The sequence below is a fragment of the Cervus elaphus genome, chromosome 26 (assembly GCF_910594005.1).
Source record: "Cervus elaphus chromosome 26, mCerEla1.1, whole genome shotgun sequence".
NCBI classification, from domain to species: Eukaryota; Metazoa; Chordata; class Mammalia; order Artiodactyla; family Cervidae; genus Cervus; species Cervus elaphus.
The window spans coordinates 23,615,522-23,635,165 of NC_057840.1; positions in this window are offsets into that span (position 1 = coordinate 23,615,522).

Genomic DNA, 19,644 nt, shown 5'->3' on the forward strand with positions numbered 1-19,644 from the left:
CATTAATTATATATAATTGATTCTAAATGTTAATTATGAATTTTAAGACAGGAACTTGGATTGATTGACTCCACTTGCAGCATAAGTTGACCCTTCTGATCAATATCATTTGCCAGAGGGATGAGATATCTTGAATGTTCTGGGTCAGATGCTTGTTTCTGAGTGAGGATTGGGTAGGACTTGTGCTTCACAGCCTCAGCTCAAATAGGAAAGGGATAGTTCCGTAAGGGAAGGATGCTGAGCACATGGGAACAACACAGGTTGACCATTTTGAGGGATGCATCCACAAAACCATGCATGTGAGAGAAAACAAGAGAAATGAGAAACGGTCAAAAGCTACTATGATATGGCTTCAGTAACAGGGAGAAAAATGTGTTTGCAGAGACAGGGAAATTGAGTGGAGCAGGAAGGTTGGTTTTAGGGAAAGTACATTTGGACATGGTGGACTTGGAGCATTTGGACTGGAAACGTGTAATAAGCAGGTGAGGATTAGGTTCTGCAAAGTAGGTGAAGGTTCAGGAATATCGATAGAGACCTGGGAATTATTTTGATTTTGATATGTAGATGATCATAATTCTGCCTCTATTATTATCTAAGTTGAGATTTTAATTATTAGGCATTTAGAAAACAGAGAAGATATACAATCTACAGATTTTGTAAAAGCCTGGTATGAGAAGTTGAAGCAATTTGAAAAGGAAAACAATCTGGGTAACTCACATGTCTGATGGAAGGATTTTGAGAGGAGGTTGATCATAGTCAAGTTCAGCTCAGTTCAGTCGCTCAGTCGTGTCTGACTCTTTGTGACCCCATGAATCGCAGCACGCCAGGCCTCCCTGTCCATCACCAACTCCCGGAGATTACTCAAACTCATGCCCATCGAGTCGGTGATGCCATCCAGCCATCTCATCCTCTGTCATCCCCTTCTCCTCCTGGCCCCAATCCCTCCCAGCATTAGGGTCTTTTCCAAAGAGTCAACTCTTCACATGAGGTGGCCAAAGTATTGGAGTTTCAGCTTTAGCATCCAGTGAACACCCAGGACTGGTCTCCTTTAGGATGAACTGGTTGGATCTCCTTGCAGTCCAAGGGACTCTCAAGAGTCTTCTCCAAGACCACAGTTCAAAAGCATCAATTCTTTGGCGCTCAGCTTTCTTCACAGTCCAACTCTCACATCCATACATGACCACTGGAAAAAAGCAAAGTCCTCCTTAAAATTTCAGAAGGTGAAAAGAGTTACTCAATTTGTTACTTTGTTTAGTGTCTTCTTGGTGAGTATCAAATGCAATTTCAAACCCATGATGGTTTTAGAATTTGAGAAATATCTTCCAGAAAAATATCCATGGGGTTATCTAGTTATTTTGAGAAAATTACCAGAGCAGCATTCTTATCTACCACTCACATCTGTAATAATACAGGTTTATATATATTTCCCTTAGATTCAAGATGGTCATATCCTTTGAAATAATATATGTATCATGGTGTTAAAATTCAAAATCATAAATTTGATTTGATCCAAATTCACAGTTAAAATAATTTCTCTTGGCCATAAATTGCATTTCAGTTAATCATCTCAGTAATGAGTGTCACTGACTATAGGCAGATGGGAATTAGAAATTATAAACAATTGTACACAAACATTTCTTCTGTTATGCAACAGAAACATATAGTATCTACTTTATTCAAGTCACTGTGCTAGGCATTAGGGGTTATTATTCTCAAAGAGAAGCAAGTAATTTGCACAATGTATATTAAACATAGAACCCTTGGATAAATGACATAGGGATACACGTGCAAAAATGATGAATTGTTTTGGGGTGAATTTGTTTGGGGTGAATGAAGATTGCCTTAAAGCAGGAGAACGATCCAGAAGGACTTTACTGGTCCTTTACCAGAAGGACTTTACTGGTGCAGTTTTTTTTTTTTTGGTGGTGCAGTTCTTTATGCCTGCAAAGCTAGAGAAAGGCAAGTAACTTAAGGTAAGGAAGAAAGAGGAGTATTGGGACCCGGGGCTAGAAAGGGTTGGGACGTTACTTTGAACCTTAAAGACTGAAGAAACGATTCCAAGTGTATGTCTTAATAATAGTGAATTACAAAGAACTGTAAAAAACTTAAAGGAAATAATTTGATAAGTCCCACTCATTATGAAGTAACTTTAATTTGTAAGATCTACAGCAGTGCTATTTTGTAAACTGAGATTACACCAAACAGTCTATAATTACAGCTTATTATCTTCAGAGTGGATGACTGTTAATTGTAAAATTGATTACTGTCACCCCTTGTGCAAACTCAAATTTCCATAAGTTCCCATCATAGAACATCCAAGCACACGTTCCTTTGTTTGCTGGAGGAACAATTTAAAAATAAGTTACAGAAATGTTGATTTGAGGAATTTGTCTTAATCGAACACTCGCATCCCCAGAAGTCCCTGGTGTCTGAGCTGCTTCCTGTGGTTTCGGACAATGAGGGGAAAAAAGGCCCGTGTATTGACACCCAAAATACAGACATATATGTGATGGCAAAGGAACAAGCCTGCTTTTCTGTGTGACGGGCGTGTTGACCTCACTAATTTATAGCCTCGTATATCTAAAAAAGTCAAGAGAATGGCACGTGCCTTTATTGTCAGATAATCTTGGAGTTTCCTTTTCCTTAACAAAAGCTATAAATAACTCTTCAAAGAAAACCACTCTTTGGGAGCCTTGTATGATTAGATATCAGAAATGACCGCATGTTTTTTGGAAGACGTTTTCGTATGGAAACCCCTCTCTTGTAGCTTTTGTTTAGCTGGCTCAACCAAAGGCTTAATTTTTTTGACATCTGCACTTCCCCTTTCAGTGGGGAAGTGAGAGACTTTGTAGTGAGAGACTTCTGGTTGGAAGGAATGGAGACTCTTTGCTGGGTAAGGGGGGTTAACTATGAGCACGCGAACCGGGCAATTAGGAAGATAAAGTAACTCCCTGAAATTGGCGACCCGGACATCATCAAAGCAGGACTTCTGGGGGAACTCCTAACCAGAGGGCATCAGAGTGACCTGTAGCTTTTTCAACATCTAAATGTTTTGCAGACTGAATGAATACATCGGGGTGGGGCCCCAAGCATTTCCGCTGAAGTATCATCTCCCAGGTTGATTCTGATGGGCAGCTGTGGGGAAGAATTACTCCTCACTGCCTTAGAGCAGAGGCCCCCAACCTCAGGGATCTAATGAGTGATGATCTAAGGGGGCGCTGATGTAATAATAATGGGGAAAAAGTGCATAATGTGCTTGAATCATCCCCAAACCATCCCTGCCGCTGGCCCTGGCCTATGAAAAAAATGTCTTCCATGACACCTGTCTCTGGTGCCAAAATGGTTGCAGACCCCTGCCTTAAGGAATCTCTGTCAACAGCACTCAGCTGTGTTCCTGGATCCACTTCTTTCTATTTGCTTCCCCTCCTGTTTCCAATTAGATAACTCATCCTCTATCTTTTCTCTATTCATAGCTTCTCCTCAAGCGTCAATTTGCTCCCTATTACTCTGATTTATTAGTGCCAGTTCTTGCCGCTGGCTGTGTCATATGCTGAATGTCTGTATGTCTAAATTAAAATGCTTAATATAAAAGAGTTTGAGTAGCACAATTTGTCTTTACCGTGCCAGACCACCCCATAGGTCATTGGCCAGTTTAAGCACTGAATGGGTCAGCTATGCACCCTCATCTAATCGGTTATGGCTGCCAGCTGGGGCAGGGAAGACTTATAACCTGGAGCTGATGTCATAGGGTTTGAGAGCTGCGCTGCCTCAGAAGTGATTGTAGGTCTGGCAGGCAGTGGGACTGCATTCTAGCCATTTTCTCAGAGATCTTCTGTGACTTACAGTAGAATATGGAAACAGTAATGTTCAATTTGGAAGATATGACAACCCATTTTAAGCATAAAGAATATTTCCTCCACGTGTTAATTGTACTTTCAATATCCATGATGAAGAAAATACATAACACAAAAGGTATAAAATACAAAAAAAGTACAACCGAAGCAAAGATTTTTAAAAGTTTGCATTTTATTACTTGTAAGAGCAGTACTTATACTTTAATGATAATAGCACAGTTATTCATGTATACAAGACGCATCATTTATCCACAGAAAATGTTTGATGCACATATGGTTTCTTAGACTCTTTAAAGTGACTCTTGGCTCCTTAGGAGTGCTCCTTTCACAGGTTATAAATGAATTTGTGGTACACTAAACACAGGTCCTATATCAAAAAAGGCTGCATTGGGACCTCCAGGGTTTACTACTCACTAACTTTAGTTCTTAGAGTTAGTGGTAGTTCTGTTTGCCTCCTCTGGAATCTAGGCAGGCTTGTGACTACTTCAGCAAATGGAATACAATGGAAGTTATGCTAATGGTTTCTGAGGGTATGTCATAAATGGCCATAGAGCAGCTACCAGGCAAGTGTAATGAAGTGTTGAGAGGGAAGCAGGGCTTCAGGGATAGTTTGATCAAGCAATTCAATGATGTCACCAAGATCCTGGATTGTTTTTCACTCTGCCTTCTGTGATGTAAGTTTCATGGTTTTCATCCTAAGTAGGACTTTCTTGGGTCAAAATAGAGCTGCCAACAACTTCAGTCTCCTTAGAAGAATTCAGCTTTGTTTGTTTTTGTTTCATGACTGCCGTCACTTGGAAGCAGGGTAGAGGGAAGTGGCTGGTGGGTCCTACTCTTTAACCAGCTAACTGGACTCCTGGTTTCAGCCCTTCCCATCACCCTTCCTCTCTGCCATAACTGGAGTCCTCTGGTATGGAACTACTTCCTTTCCACTTTCCTGTATGTCTCAGTGTAGTGGGGAGGAGGAGGGTTGTCTGGTTTTATGGGAGGGGACATGGGACCAGGGAAAATTATACCAACTCAGTGAACAGAGGTCAGCCAGTTCTCCACGCGAATCTCATTGCTGCCTTAAGGGTTCCCTAGAAGTGCCAAGTTCTGAGTCTCTCTCTCTGGGGCTCTGAGTGGGTGAGAAGGCTCAGTTCCTATCATAGATGCTTAGGTAGCACCTTTCTCAAGTCTGTTATCATGCTTCCATCTGCTTTCCAACCTCCAAAAGATTCCTGATGTTGTCCATGAGCTTTGTCTTCTCTTAAATCTCTTTATCCTCATGAATCTGTGACTTTCTTCTTTTGTCTGCTGCAGTTCAGAACAGATTCAAGAGTAAAAGAATATTTACAAGGTGATTGATTCAACATTGTTGTTATTATTGTTTAATCTCTAAGTCGTGTCCTACTCTTTCATGACTCCATGGACTGTCGCCCAAAAGGTTCATCTATCTAAGGGATTTCCCAGGCAAGAATATTGGAGCAGGTTGCCATTTCCTTCTCCAGGTGATCTTCCTGACCCAGGGATTGAACCTGCATCTCCTGCATTGGCAGGCGGATTCTTTACCACCCAGCCGAATCAGGGAAGCCCTGATTCACCATTATTTAGGTGGAAAAATCTCTCTCTTTCTTTCATTCTTAAACTATTTCCTCTAATGTTTTTTTGCTCGAAGACCCCCAGATTGCAAATGAAAGAAATCCGGAGTTCATTTTTAGCTCTACTTTGTCATCAGCTATATTGGAGGTCACTGCTGTGTTGATCCCTCAGTGCAGATTCTGTAACCTCAAGGCAAATTTTGCCTGATTCTTGACTGCTTCAGCCTCTAGGTCATCCAGAGAGAAGACCAGGAAAGTAGGCGTGGTGTCCTAGGAGAAGCACAGAAAGATCTTATTTCAGGGGAACGTAGGGTTTAGGCCACTGGGAAACACAATCCAGGTTCACCGTATTTTGTTTCACGTGAGTGTGTTTGGAAGAGATAGAAGAAAAGGAAGTGGGAAAAGAAATAGGACATCATATCAGGAAATGGTAGGTCCTGCAAAATTAGAAAATGAGAGTAGAAAATATAGGATAATTATTTGGGAGCAGATTACAGAATGTATTGAAACTGCTTTATGTAGTTGCCGTACAATTCAATAACAATTATGTGTCTAATTAAATAGGTGTCAAATTAACTTTGTGAAGTGCAATATTTGATTAGAATAGTCTTCAGTATTTATTGTGTTGATGTAATCAGCAGAGAAAGAGCTTGCTGACAGCTGGCTGTTGGGGGAGGCAAAGGGCATTAGCACCTACAGCACATGATAAAAATGAGGTGTTTTTGGATCTGAGTCTACCACTGAGTTCAGGACTCTACCATTGCAGTTAAGAGAGGTTTGGCAAATCAAAGAACTAGATTCTTGGCTTGTGTTGGTGGGAAAGTACTACCTTTAATTCCCGGTCTTTCCTCATCTGTAAAATGTGCATGCACGCATGCTTAGTTGCTAAGTCATATCCGACTCTTTGCAACCCCGTAGTCTGTATCCCACCAGGCTCCTCTGTCCATGGAGTTTCCCACTCAAGAATACTGGAGTGGGTTGCCATTTCCTTCTCCACAGGATCTTCCAGACCCAGGAATCGAACCTGCACTTCCTGTTTGGCGCTTACCACTGAAACACCAAGGAAGCCCATAAAATGGGAGGAATAACAATAAATATCTGACTACTAGGATTGCTGTAAGGACTAAATGTCTGAAGCATGGTGCAGATATTTCTCACCTTATAGGTTACATCCAATAAGCCCACCATAAATGGAAATATCCTAAGTTGAAATGCATTTAATACACCTGACGGACAGCACCATAGCTTTGCCCTGGTCTGGCGTGTGTGTGTTCAGTTGTGTCCAACTCTTCGCGACTCCACAACGGTAGCCCTCCAGGATCCTCTGTCCATGGGGTTTTCCTGGCAAGAGTATGGGGGGAGGGGATGAGAGTGGGGGACACATTTTCCTCCTCCAGGGTATCTTCCTGACCCAGGGATCGAACCTGTATCTCTTGTGTTTCCTGCATTGCAGGCTGATTCTTTACTGAGCTACTGGGGAAACCCAGCCTACCTGAAATGTGCATGGAATATTTACATTAGCCTACAGATGAGCAAACTCATCTAACACAAAGCCTATTTTGTAATCCAGTGTTGAACATCTCATGTAATTTATTAACTTCTGTATTGAAAAACAGAACGGGTCTAAGTGTATCGGTTGTTAATCCTCCTGGTCATGTACCTGGCTGGAAGCCAGGGCTCCCTGCCACTGCCTAGTGTCACCAGAGAGGATCCACATACTGCAATGTACCTGTAATACATATAGCGATACCACATATTGCTAGCCTGGGAAGAGATCAAAATTCAAAGGATGGCTTCCATTGAATGTGCATCACACCATTGCAAAGCCAAATAATCGAAAATGAAACCATCATAATTGGAGATCATTGGGAATTGCTTAATAACCCATCTCTTCTCCAGCAGATCTTCCCGACCCAGGAATCAAACTGGGGTCTTCTGCATTGCAGGCATATTCTTTACCAACTGAGCTATGAGGGAAGCTCTAATAAATGTTAGTTGTTGCTATCATTGTCTTGGCAGGGATTTGTTGTGGGGGTTATAATTGTTATCATCATTTGTTTTATGCAGTATTGAAAATGATCTGAGGATCAAGGGTGACTCTGGCAAGCAAGAAGTGGTCATGGATCAAGGTTTCACTGCATCAGAAATCAAGCAGAGGAAAAAAGGCTCACTGAGAAACATAGACTAAATCCAGAGACCGATTTACAAATGACGTTTTTCTTTTGGTGAATTGTTCGAAGGCCAAATCTCCAGCTCCCATCACTCACTATACCTTCACCCATCCTATGGGAGACTGTCTTTTTGTTCACTGGTGAATCTCTAGTACTAGAGCATTGCTAGCACATAATAGGTTCTTAACAAATAATTGCTAAATGAATGGGTAAATGAAAAAATTATGGATGGATGGATGAATAAATTTAGCAGATGAGCTTGGTTTTTGTTCTGAGCATCAGAAGCATGCTCATGTATCATGGTCACTTACAGCTTAAAATAATAAGAAAGAATATGAGTTGGCAGTTACAGTTCTTTGATTTGGCGGTATGCTATAGCTTTCTTAAGTCAGTGTTTTGGCAGTTTTTATTATAGAGTGTTTGGATGATAAATGAGTACTTTCTTACAGAAAGGTAACACATGGCTCCTGTATTTTATGAAATAAGAAACCTTTCACTTCATTGCCAGGTTTTTAGAATATGTTTCATAATTAGAGAAATTAAAATGAGCCTTTGCAAGGCTGTGCCAAAACTGAAAAGTTTTGGGATGGATCCAGAACAATGCAGCCTTAGGATTGTACATATTTGGGAACTAAAATCTTACACGCACAAGAGCTCGTAAGGGAGGGGCTGAGAGGGTGGCAGCTGTTTTCCCAGAGAGCTGTGGCCAACAGAAGCTTCCACTATAAATAGGCCTGGTTGATGAGGCCGTTGTTTCACATAACATTCCAAAGGTAACCAAAGAACAGGAGTAGGATATGGTAGATTTGAATAAATGTTTGGTGAGGCTTTATTTTCAAATGACAATAGGTTTGAAAGTTTGGAGAGGCCTCAAACTCTGGGTTGAGAGAGAGGGAATGACCAAGTTCAGAGTACACAGTAAGTTGAAAGAGAAGAGCTTCAGTAGCAGAGATGGGGCAGAGACACCCATAGAGGAGGAACAGGGCAGCGAATGGCCTAAAGAAGCAGCTGTTTGCCTATTCTGGGGCATCCAGGTGCCATTAGTGGTAAAGAACCCTGATGCAGGAGACTTAGAGATGGGATTTCCATCTCTGGGTAGGGAAGATTTCCCTGGAGGAGGACATGGCAACCTACTCCATTATTCTTGCTGGGCGAATCCGATGAACAGAGGAGGCTGGAAGAGCCATAGGGTCATAAAAGAATCAGACACAACTGAAGTGACTTAGCACACACACATATTTGCATATTCTAGGTTAGCATCATGATTTTCAAAGTGGGGTCCATTGCAGGGTCCACTTGGGAGCCCCAAACTGATTGAAATATGCCAAGTATTTCTTTGGTGCTTAGGGACAAATGACTTTCATTTTACATAGGGCTAAGAGAAGCTTCCCTGGTGGCTCAGATGGTAAAAAAATCTGCCTGCAACGCAGGAGACCTGGGTTCGATCCCTGGGTCAGGAAGATGCCCTGGAGAAGGGAATGGCTACCACTCCAGTATTCTTGCCTGGAAAATTCCATGGACAGAGGAGCCTGGTGGGCTATAGTCCACAAGGTCGCAAAGAGTTAGGCATGACTGAGCGACTAACACTTTCACTTTCAAGAGATGCTTACTAGCAACTTATGAAGAAAGCTAAGGGTTGCCAAATTTAGTTATTTGGAAGTTAAAATTAGTGTCCTAGTAGAGCTGACACGTCACCTAACTGTAGACTACTGATCACTCTGGTTGGAACTCGGTACCACTCAGTACTGTTGTAAAGCTTGTGTTGCAAATACATATGATGACAGTTGGAATTCCCATACTTTTTTGAAGGGATTGCTTTGTTTTATGTTTATCATCAATGTTTTATTGAGTTAATCATGATTTTCAGTTGCTATCATGCTAGCAAATTTATGACTATGAATTTAGCATTATTATTATAAATTTGTTGGTTGTTTGAGTAGTATATTTGCATGTGGTAACACATGTTTGAGGCAATGGCATTTTTGGCCTTAATTTTCCCTGAAATTAAACTTTGAGATATAAATAACCCATACTCAGTTGCTAGGGTATTACATAAAATATATGCTTACAGAGCAAGAGTTTATTTTTATCAGTTCTTTCTCCTACTAGAAAATGAGAGTATTTGGTGATACTTGGGCTCATTTTTCTTACTTAAAAGGACTATGATCCAAAAACTTTGAGCTACAGTATTCAGACAAATAGCTTAATAAAACTTTAACAAAGCACAGCTACTTATTGAATGTTGGTGACATTGAAGAAAATAAAATTCCCATTTATTAGGTTATGGTAAAAGTGAAACTGAGGGCAGTCATCAGTTAGGTCCCTTAAACCATAACTTGCTTAATAAATAATATATTGTAACCTGCCTTCACTGACCAAGCTTGCCTTAACTATTCTTGAAAATTGCATATGCTCTAAGCTTCTTGTGGTTTGGGCAATATATTATATTATAAGATTCCTTTAACCACTTCCTCCATGAATTCTCCAAGTAAGAGTACTGGAGAGGGTAGCCATTCCCTTCCCAATCCAGGGATTGAACCTGGATCTCTTTCATTGCAGGCAGATTCTTTACCCTCTGAGCCAGCAGGGAAGCCTAACTAATACATAGATAACACTGCTGACCTATTGTAGGTCTCTATAGTAACAGTTGCTTAAGTTGTTTTTAAGGAACATGGAGCTAGTCTTGCCCAGTTTAAACTGGCCAAGGCCACCAACAAGTCAGTTGGACCTGTGGGGAGTATCTAATGGATGACCTTTTGACCTCAACAGGATAAGAACTCTACCCTCAGATCATGCGAATGCTGCCATTTTCTGAGCATGCATCCTGTAAAGAAGCATATAACTTGGATACCCCTGCACAGAGCAGTGGTTACTTCACCTTTTTCCGGCCTCTAATCACCTTCTCCTACACCTTTGACCACCTTATACTCTTCACCCATAAATACTCCAAGGCCTGGCCTTCAGGGAAGTGGATCTAAGGTTTGTTCTCCCACCTCCTTGTCTGGCTGCTCTGTAATTAAATTCTCAGCTGCAAACCTCAGCGACTCAGCATTTAGCTTGTTTGATGTTGGGCCACTGAACTGAATTCGGTAATGTGTTTTAACTTCACTTTTACTAATGTATACTTGGAATCCTAGGTGTCATGGATTCAGCAAGATTTGATTGCAAAGAAAAACTTACTGGAAAAGTCCCTGATGCTGGGAAAGGTTGAGGGCAGGAGGAGAAGGGGATGACAGAGGATAAGATGGTTGGATGGTATCATCAACTCAATGGACAGGACTTTGAGCAAGCTCTGGGAGATAGTGAGGGGACAGGGAAGCCTGGCCTGGAGTCGCAGAGTCAGACACAACCGAGTGACTGACCCACAACAAAACAACAAAGAAGCAGATACCTCTGTAGTACTGGGTTTCTAAGAAAGAGTGCTTGTAGCAGGGTATGTGAGAAACTCCAGGTTGACCCAGTTAGGGTGAAGGTACCAATCTCTGTAACTCTGAGATGCTGACTACTGGGTTTCTTGAATCCAGAATTCTAATCCAGAATCCTAAATCTTCAACTAGGCAAAACCATGGATGCCTCTTAATTTCAATTGATCCTTTAACAACTTGGGAGTTGAGGATGCCAGTGCTCCATGTGGTGGAAAATCCCCGTGTAATTTATCCATGTCAACCCTCTATATATTCACTGTTCCTCCATATCTGAGGTTCAACATCTGCCTATTCCACCAATCATGGATTGTATATAATACTGTAGTATTTCTAGTAAAGATATTTGCATGTGAGTGGATTTGTGCAGTTCAAACCCCTGTTGTTCAAGGGTCAACTGCAATTATATTTCAGGCCTGCCTACTCTCTGCTCTGTTAGAATGTCTTACAAGACTCAACTCAACCCAACTCTAAATCAGACATGAGAAAGGACGGACAAGAAGGCTGAGAATGAAGATCTGAGGCCCAGAACGATTCTCTGAATGGGTTCAGGTGTTTTTAGGGGCTTTTAAGGCAGTGACTCATGAAGTAGAAGAGGGGGAGAAAGGGAAAGAATAAAAATAGGCTCCCCAAAGAAACTTACTAATCTCTCTTTTAGGATCTGCCAAAGTCCAAGACAACTCTCCATTTTGGGCTAAATGATGGGTTTCTTTTGGAGAAGGAAATGGCAACCCACTCCAGTATTCTTGCTTGGGGAATCCCATGAACAGAGGAGCCAGGCGGGTTTACAGTCCATGGGGTTGCAAGAGTCAGACACGACTTAGTGACTTAGACACCACCACCACGGGTTTCTTTTAAGTACAATAAGACAAAAACTGAAGAACATTAAAAGGCAAAGAACCGTGAATGGGTTTCTCTTCTTTTTATTCACCATCAAATCAAATATTAAATGTTCAGGCATCACCTATACCTGAGGGATTTCATCCCTCAGCCCAAAGTGAGATAATGAAGGTGATAGTACTAGCTACCATTTACTACCTTTTTACTCTGCATTTAGCAATATACTAAGCACTTCACATACATTATTTAATCTTTACAACACCCATGAAATAAGTATTAATAAAAGTATTATTATTCTTCATATGTTATATTCTGAGGCTAAGGGAATCTAGTAACTTCCTCAAGTTACTCAGCCAGAAAATAACATAACTGGGAGTCTGAGCTCTCTGCCCACTATTCTACATTGTTTTCAAGAAGTTTACAATCTAGTTAGGAAGATAAAATAAATGCACATGAAATGATTAGTCTAGTGGTTGTCTCTATGTTCCACTCGGGGCATATGAATCACCTGGAGACCCTAGCAAAATGCACATGGTGTTTCAGCACATCTGGAGTGAGGCACAAGAGACTGCAGATCAGGTAAGCTCCCAGGTGATATCAGTACTGCTGGCCCCCCGCTAGCCATTGAGAAACAGGGGTCATCTGTGGAACACTGCGTGAGTGTGAGTGTTAAATTTGCTCAGTCCTGTCTGGTTCTTTGACTATGAACCGTATAGTTCACCAGGCTCCTCTGTCCACAGGATTCTCCAGGCAAGAATACTGGAGTGGGTTGCCATTTCCTTCTCCAGGGGATCTTCCTGACCCAGGGATTGAACCCAGGTCTCCCAATTCACAGGCAGATTCTTTACCATCTGAGCCACCAGGGAAGCCCTGTGGAATTCTGGAACTAACTTTAATTCAGGATTTTTTATTACATAGATTCACTTTTTAAAAATGGAAATACATTGTTTCAATTTTTAAAAATTTTTTCCCAGAATAAGTGATAAAGTGCACAAATCTTATCTGTACAGTGCCATGGTCTTTACACGCACATACACACAGATAATTACCACCCATATTAAGATACATAGCTTTTCCAGGCCTAGAAGCCTCCCTCTTGCCCTTTCTCAGTGAATATCGCTCCCTCAGGTAACCACTCTTTTGACATCTATCCCCATAAATCCGTTTTGACTATTTTTGAATTCATACAAATGGGACTGTATAGCACACATTCTTTTTTGCCTGCCATCTTTGCTGACCACAGCATCTGAGACATTCATCCATGTTACTGTATGTAGCTGTAGTTTGTTCTTTTTAAATAGTGTATGCTGCTGTAGTCCAGTTGCTAAGTCATGTCTGACTCTGCAACCCCATGGACTGCAGTATGCCAGGCTTCCCTGTCCTTCACTATTTCCCAGAGTTTGCTCAGATTCATGTCCACTGAGTCAGTGATGCTATCTAACCATCTTATCCTCTGCCACTCCCTTCTCCTTCGGTGTATAGCATTCCGTTATACTAATATTCCATAGTTTATTTATCCATTTTACTGTAGATAGAAATTTAAGCTGTTTATATTTTGAATATTAAAAATAAAACTTGTGCTTATCTTTTGGTGGGTATATGTATAGTATTATTGGATCATAGAGTTGACAGAAATTTGCTTTTGAACTATATTTATAAAGGGGAACTTCTATTATGGATTTGAGGTGCTAGCTATTTTTTCTAAATGAACAGTAAATATTTACATGAATAATACTAGTAACACAATAAAATACTAATAACTGTTAACAATAACATTACCTATGTACCCCTGAAAATTTTTCCACATATGCTACTTTGGAAAACGTTGATAAAGCAGAAAAAAAAGCATGGGCTTTGGAATGAGTCCTGATCTAGACTCCTGGCTCTGCTGCTTTCTATAGCTGAGTGCTCTTGGTCAAATAATTTGCATGGTTTAAGCGAAAGTTTATAATCTCTGAGTCTCACATTAATGAACTGTAACTTTATGTTAATGGATAAATCTTACAGAGATAAAGATTGAGGAAATGAGCCCAAAGTTGGAGCCCAAAGAGTACACATTTGTATGATTCCATTTATATAGAATATAGTAATAAGCAAAATGAATCTTTGCTTTTAGAAGTCAGGATAGTAGTTACTTTTGAAAGGAAGTAGTGATTGGAAGAGAGCCAAAGGGAACCTTCTGAGGTACTGGAAATGATTTATATCTTGATCTGGATAGTGGTTACACATATTTATTCATATATATTCAAACATATTTATACAACATATGCAACATAATAGGGGCCTCACTGGTGGCTCAGATTGTAAAGAATCTTCTTTCAATGCGATCCCTGAGTCAGGAAGATCCCCTGGAGGAGGAAATGGCAACCCACCCCAGTATTCTGGCCTGGAAAATTCCAAGGACAGAGGAGCCTCACAGGCTACAGTCCATGGGGTCACAAAGAGTCAGATGTGATGGAGAGACTAACAATTTCACTTTCATACTACATAATACTTGGGGTGCTTTTGGGGCACTGGTCAAGTTGCTTCTTGACCTAGGTGCTGGGTACATAGGTGTACTCAGATTGTGAAAATGCATCAGGCTAAAATTCATATGAGGTACTCCAGAGGTGGTTTCCTTCTCTGTAAAAATTGGGATAATAATGAAAATAGTCTACTTCAGAAGTTTGTTGAACAAAGTCTAATAAATGTCTGCTCAGTAAATATTAGTTTCTTTGCTCATATTTCCCCATGGATTGAGAGGTGCAGTCAAAAGAAGAATTAGAACTCACGATGCTCCATGAGAAAACATCCATTTCATCACATTCACATTTTACTTAAAAAATGGTTTAGGGTAGAAATAATCAACAGGGATTGATTAGAAGAAGTGCAATTTCCAGATTCATTGATGAGGATCTTATTAGTCAGGGCTCTCCAGAAAAACAAAATCAATAGGAGATACACACATGCATATTGATGCCTTCAAACTGTGGTGCTGGAGAAGACTTCTGAGACTCCCTTGGACAACAAGGAAATCAAACCAGTCAGTCTCAAGGGAAATCAACCCTGAACACTTGTTGGAAGGATGATGCTGAAGCTGAAACTCCAGTATTTTGGTCACCTTATGCGAACAGCTGACTCATTGGAAAAGTCCCTGATGCTGGGAAAGATTGAGGGCAGAAGGAGAAGAGGGCATCAGAGGATGAGATGGCTGGCTGAAGGGCATCACTGATGCAATGGACATGAACTTGGGCAAACTTTGGGAGATGGTGAAGGATAGAGAGGCCTGGCGTGCTGCAGTCCATGGCATTGCAAAGAGTTGGACATGACTGGGTAACTGAACAATAGCAATATCCATGCATATATATAGAGATTTATTTTGAGTCAGCTTATGTGATTGTGGCAGAGAAGGCAATGGCACCCCACTCCAGTACTCTTGCCTGGAAAATCCCATGGACGGAGGAGCCTGGTAGGCTGCAGTCCATGGGGTCGCTAAGAGTCGGACACGACTGAAGTGACTTAGCAGTAGCAGCATGTGATTGTGGGTACTGGTAAGTCTGAAATTTGTAGGGCAGGCTAGTAAGCTGGAAACTCAGGCAGGACTTCTAGGTCACAGTCTTGAGACAGAGTTCCTTCTTCTGTGGATAATCAGCCTTTGCTTCAACTGACTGGACAAGGCCCACACACATCATAGAGGGTAATCTCCTTTACTTAAAACCAACTGTTTATAAATATTTATCACCTCTAAAAAAATAACCTTCACAGCAACAACTACACTAATATTTGGGTAGAATAGGTCAGCCATTTGACACATAAAATTAACCATCGCAGAATCTATAAATTTAAGTTTAAAGTTTAAGACAGTCAGCGATGGGTTCTGCTTGAATAGCCCTGACTAAATATTTAGTCAGAGCACATTAATCTTCTTGTAGATACTTATATCCATTCCAAGAGATACATGATCTTATGCTTTAATGTTTCATGGGCCACAGGCAACGATACTAATCTTGACAGAGGAATCTTCATTATGAAGGAGACTAGATATCTTCCTCACAGCAAGAACGTCAGATAGCTAGCTAAGTCTTCAGGAATTCTCCAAAATCTTTTCAGATCATATCTCACAGAAAACTGTCTCCTACTAAAATACTGGATACAATGGTATCCTTCCACCAATGAAAGGGTTGAGTTCCACAAGTGTACTGCTTTTTTGTTGTTGTAAATTGAAAAATATTTCCCCCAAATAATGTTATAAATGGTAGTTATTATGTTCCCTTCACCAGGGGATCTTCCTGACCCAGGGTTCGAACCCAGGTCTCCTGCATTGCAGGCAGATTCTTCACTGTATGAGCCAATTATGTTCCCAGGCTCACAGAAAAACCTAGATGGATAGAGCTAGAGATCTATTTTCTATCTATCTATAGAAAAAGCTAGTGAGATCTCCATTTGTATAATTTTAACCATTCCTTTAGGTAATTAGCTTCATAATTCATTTGTGGATTGCTCAGTCCCCTTTCTCAGACCTCTTGAAGGTGTTGGAAATGAGTGACCAGGTGCTCCCGCCACAAAGGTCCAAGGAGAAGTTGAATGAACAGAAAAATTGTTTAACTGACACATGGATTTTGAGATTATGTCTGCCCCACGGAATTATTTCATTTTGTTTCATTGCTTCAAAAAAAAGCAGTTATTGACATTTAAGGGCTTCCCCGATAGCTCATACAGTAAAGAATCTGCCTGCAATCTGAGAGACAGGTTTGATCCCTGGGTCGGGAAGATCCCCTGGAGAAGGGAATGGCAACCCACTCCAGTATTCTTGCCTGGAGAATCCCATAGACAGAGGAGCCTGGCGAGCCACAGTACATGGGGTTGCAAAGAGTCGGACATAACTGAGCAACTAACACACACACTGATGGCTCTGTGGGTAAAGAACACACCTATAAGGCAGGAGACACAAGAGACCGATCCCTGGGTCAGGAAGATGCCCTGGAAGAGGAAATGGCAACCCACTCCAGTATTCTTGCCTGGGAAATCTCATGGACAGAGGAGCCTGGCAGGCTACAGTCCATGGGGCTGCAAAGAGTTGGACATGACCAAGAGACTGAGCACACATTGACATTTAAAAATCAAGAGATATCTCAGAAAAACACAGATTCCTGAATTTTCTTGAAAATAAAGCAAAACAGAGATCTGGTGAAACTAGACTGAGATTATGACACGGAAAATATTGGCGGGAACAAAGTAACCGAAGCCCCCGAGTCATGCTCCCCAGGTCAGCAGAGCACTCCCTGGCTGACTGCGCTGCTAGTGACCACCCAGTATTTTTGCCCAGAGAATTCCATGGACAGAGGAGCCTGGTGGCCTGCAGTCCACAGGGTCGGAGTGGGACACGACTAAGCAGCTAACACTTTCTTTTTTTTTTTTTCATTTATTTTTATTAGTTGGAGGCTAATTACTTTACAATATTGTAGTGGTTTTTGCCATACATTGACATGAATCAGCCATGGATTTGAGCAGCTAACACTTTCACTTTATCTTCTTAAAGGTGAACGGGGAGGAGGCCTTAGACAGAGAAGTTTCTCTTCTGCCTCCTTCCTGATGCCTCCTTCTTATCTAGCCGTTCTCTATTCTTCTGCCTGCTCTGTCCCTCCCACTTACAAACAGTCCTGCACACCTTGCCCCCTCATCCCAACCTCATCGAGATTCAACACAGGGGACTTGGCACGTGCCCCGGCAGATAAATAGAGGTGCAGTGTACTCGTGGATCTGTGGCCACCGCTGGAAGGAACAGGGATGTTCTGAAAAACCCTGGAAGGGAGACCCCTTTCTGAAGCAGCTTCTTGAGATGCAGTATCTCACTGTGAGCCGAGGGGTAAAGACAGACACCTTTACTTTACATATTTACCCCACATTCCTGGGGCTTTGTGCCCTGTCACCTTATGCAGGTATGTTTCAATTAAGTAAATTATATGATCATTAAAAAAATGCCTAACAAAGCTAAGGAAATAGGTCCTCAAATCTAATGTTCTTTCCTTCTGTGCCTATCATGCCAGAGTTTCTAGCACTATAGAAAGGGCCTTTAAAAATAGTTACTATTCACTGCATAGTATAGAGAAACAAAGACTGGCCAGATGTTTCAAACACAGTGTTTATTTTAATTTAGTCAAAATAAATCTGGGCACCGTTATCTTCTCTCAACGCCAAGTACATAATCAACACATGCGGCAAGATAGTGCCTGTATTACAATGATCAAATGGACAATTTACATTGTTAGTATCCAATTAACATCCCCAAATGTTTATTAAATGCTGACATATTGATGGAGCCATGATTAGACTCTACATAAAACAAATTAATCAGACAGGTAACCACTCAGGCACCATTCACTCTTCAAAGTAAACAACATTGCTAATAAGACATATGAAACAATGACATTAGTCTGATAAGCATGGCATTTTCAGAAATGACTGGGTTCGTTTCATTTTACCACCAGCTTCTGTGGAAATAGTAACTTCATCAAAGCTACATTGGCTATAACTGGATTGGATTTTTAACAATACTTGTATAAAATGCATATATAAATAAGTATTTCTCTATATTTGCATAGAGGCTGTAGCATTTTTAATTCCAATTTTTCAGAAAAGAATAAAATAATTGTTAAATCAAGTTTTATGAACCCTTTAATTCTCTTTGTTTCTGTTTTTTTCAGTAAGAGAGGGGTTGAACAAGGAAAGCCTTTGAGAGGGATATAAGTTGAGTGTTAAAAGAAGAGTATATGCTTGCTATGATGACATGAAGTATGAAGGCTTTTTAAAAAAATTTTATTGGCATATAGGAATGAAGGTTATTTCAGAGGAAAGAGGAGAGAGAGAAAAGGTCTAAAAACAGTGGACAACTTAGTGTAGCTCAGTTTTCTGGAGTGCAGGATGGGAGAAGTATGTCAGGGATGAGTCTAGCAAGGCAAGCAAGCATCAGATCACATTCTAGGACCTAATGTATCATTTGAAGATGTTGGTGCTTCTTTCTACAGCCAACAGAGTCCACTTAAAGCTCCAGGGTCAAGATGAGACTTTAATAAGTAAACATTGCTTCCAGAAAAGTGGACAAACCAAAAGGCAAGGGCTCAAACTAAGGCAGTGGCTGTCAGGACAAAGAAACCAGGAGTGACAGAAATGTTGGGGAGACAAAATGATTAGGGCTTGAGGTGCTTCCTTGGTGGTCCAGTGGTTAAGAATCTGCCTGCCAATGCAGGGGACACAGGTTTGATCCCTGGTCCAGGAGGATCCCACATGCTGCAGGGCGACTAAACTCCTGAGCCACAACTACTGAGCCTATGCGCCACATCTGCTGAAACCTGCCTGCCAAGAGCCTGTGCTCTGCAACAAGAGAAACTACCTCAAATGAGAAGCCCGTGCACAGCAACGAAGAGAACCCCTGCTTGCTGCAACTAGAGAAAGCAACAAAGACCCAGCACAGCCAAAAATAAATCAATAAATCTTAAAAAAAAAAAAAAAAAAACGATTAGGGTTGGACACCAGGTGGATGTGGGGAGTGAGAGAAAAGGAGACTTACAGAACATTCCAAGTTTCTGGGTTGGTTAAGAAGTCAGGGTTGTTCTTGGCTAGGAAAGCTGGCAGCACAGTCCATCTACAGATTGTGATGTGGGCAGGGCTGTAGGCTCCTCCTAGCTTTCTGTCCAACTTTCTTTAGTGTGGGCCTTCATCCACATGTTGTCATCTTGTTACTGTGAGAAGCGTATGCTATCACATCTGTGGTCCAGGCTGGATGCAGAAGAGGGGCCAA